Source organism: Somniosus microcephalus, unplaced genomic scaffold (genome assembly GCF_052327205.1).
Source record: "Somniosus microcephalus isolate GS21.2 unplaced genomic scaffold, FLI_Smic_1.0 unresolved_chr1, whole genome shotgun sequence".
In the NCBI taxonomy this organism is placed as follows: Eukaryota; Metazoa; Chordata; class Chondrichthyes; order Squaliformes; family Somniosidae; genus Somniosus; species Somniosus microcephalus.
In genome coordinates this window covers 40,006,241-40,008,729 of record NW_028225179.1, presented here as the reverse complement: position 1 = coordinate 40,008,729, position 2,489 = coordinate 40,006,241, and positions in this window count along the sequence as shown.

Here is a 2,489-nt window from a genome sequence, read left to right as displayed (position 1 = left end):
ACCCTCATCCGCTGCTGAAACCCTCATCCGCTACTGAAACCCTCATCCGCTGCTGAAACCCTCATCCGCTGCTGAAACCCTCATCCGCTACTGAAACCCTCATCCGCTGCTGAAACCCTCATCCGCTACTGAAACCCTCATCCACTGCTGAAACCCTCATCCATGCCTTTATCACCTCTAATCTCGACTATTCCAATGTTCTTCTGGCCGGCCTCCCAATTTCCATCCTCCATGAAATTTACCTCATCCGAAACTCTGCTGCCAGTGTCCTAACTCGCACCAAGTCTCGTTCACCCATCACCCCTGTGCTCGCTGACCTACATTGGCTTCCAGTCCAGAAACGTTCATTTTAAAATTCTCATCCTTGTTTTCAAATCTCTTCATGGCCTCGCCCCTCCCTATCTCTTTAACCTCCTCCAGCCCTACAATACATCAAGATACCTGCACTCCTTTAATTCTGGCCTCTTGAGCATCCCCGAGTTTAATCGCTCCACCATTGGTGACCGTGCCTTCAACTGCCGAGGCCCGAAGCTCTGGAATTCTCTCCCTAAACTTCTCCACATGTTGTATTTCTTTCCCTTCCCAAAATTTTGTTCCCCACACCCATTTATTTCCCCAAACCCCACCCCCATTTTTTCCCCCTTCCTCTCCCCCGGGTTTCTCCTCTCTCACCCACTGACTTTCAGCTTTAATGATCATCAGTGAAATATAGTTGCACACTTTAATTCTCAGTGCGGCTCCTCTTTAAGAGCGCTGTCCCACCTCCACTCTCTCATTGAGTCCGGCACGACTCTCCGTCACAGTGGGATGACGCAATGAAGCTGGGAGGAGAATAACGAAACGCCGCTGGGCGGAGATAAACCACATGTCTGTGCTCTGATTGGTCATAGCGTGTACACGGCGCTCAGCGATTGGTTCGGTGAGTTGACGTCACAAAGTCTGCGGGTGGTTCCACTGTGATTAGTCCATCGCGTTTTAGGCTGCGCTTTGATTGGGTAAGACAGCTGTCTGTTACACAGCGGCTTCTCCGATTGGCCGTAAGGCCTCCTCAGAGGGTGGGGATTGTCAGTGAGCCAGCGGGCGATGGATCAGTGTTGAGCGGCAGCAACAGGCAATGTCCCAGCCTGCGGCCCCCGCTCCTAATCCATCGGGGGGACTTGGGGCTGGGAATCCCCGCGAGGCCCGAGAGTAAATCCCCGATAAAGGGTTTCCAAAGGGAGCTTCCTATGTAAACATGTCACGCTGCAGCACCCGCTCCTGCCAGTGGCGGCGCTGCACCACAACTCTTCAAACCTCCTGGTGTCAGCCAGATAGCCCGGCCCCATTCACCAGGTGAGAGAGGGCAGCTCATTGGGATTATCCTGCTCTGTGTGTGGGGCTCAGTACCACAGCGGGTGAGAGAGGGCAGCTCACTGGTCACAGGTCCGGCATGGAGACTGGGACCTTCCTGCTCTGTGTGTGGGGCTCAGTACCACACTGGGTGAGAGAGGGCAGCTCACTCAGACATGGCTGGGGATGGAGCTTGGGATCTTCCTGCTCAATGTGTGGGTCTCAGTACTAAAGCAGGTGAGAGAGTACAGCTAACTGGGCACAGGCCGGGCATGGAGCCTGGGATCTTCCTACATAGAACATAAGAAATAGGAGCAGGAGTAGGCCAATCGGCCCCTCGAGCCTGCTCCGCCATTCAATAAGATCATGGCTGATCTGATCCTAACCGCCAATCCACTATCACAGAACCATCTCCTGAATCTAACAGAATTAGACACACGAAATAGGAGCAGGATCAGGCTACATGGCCCCTGGGCCCGCTCCGCTACCCACAGGGCCATGACCGATCCGAACCTAGACTTATATCCAAATTCCTGCCCGCTCCCCGTAACCCTTAATTCCCTTTACTTCTAGGAAACTGTCTATTTCTGTTTTAAATTTATGTAATGATGTAGCTTCTACAGCTTTTTGGGGCAGCATATTCCATGGACCTACCACCCTCTGAGTGAAGTAGTTCCTCCTCATCTCAGTTTTGAAAGAGCAGCCCCTTATTCTAAGACTATGCCCCCTAGTTCTAGTTTCACCCATCATCGGGAACATCCTCCCCGCATCCACCCGATCCAACCCCTTCACAATCTTATATGTTTCAATAAGATCGCCTCTCATTCTTCTGAACTCCAATGAGTAGAGTCCCAATCTACTCAACCTCTTCTCCTATGTCCATCCCCTCATCCCCGGGATTAACCGAGGGAACCTTCTTTGTACTGACTCGAGAGCAAGTATGTCCTTTCTTAAGTATGGACACCAAAACTGTACGCAGTATTCCAGGTGCAGTCTCACCCATACCTTGTACAACTGAAGCAATACCTCCCTATTTTTATATTCTATCCCCCTAGCAATGAAAGCCAGCATTCCATTGGCCTTCTTAATCACTTGCTGCACCTGCATACTAACCTTTTGAGTTTCGTGCACCAGGACCCCCAGATCCCTTTGTACTTCAG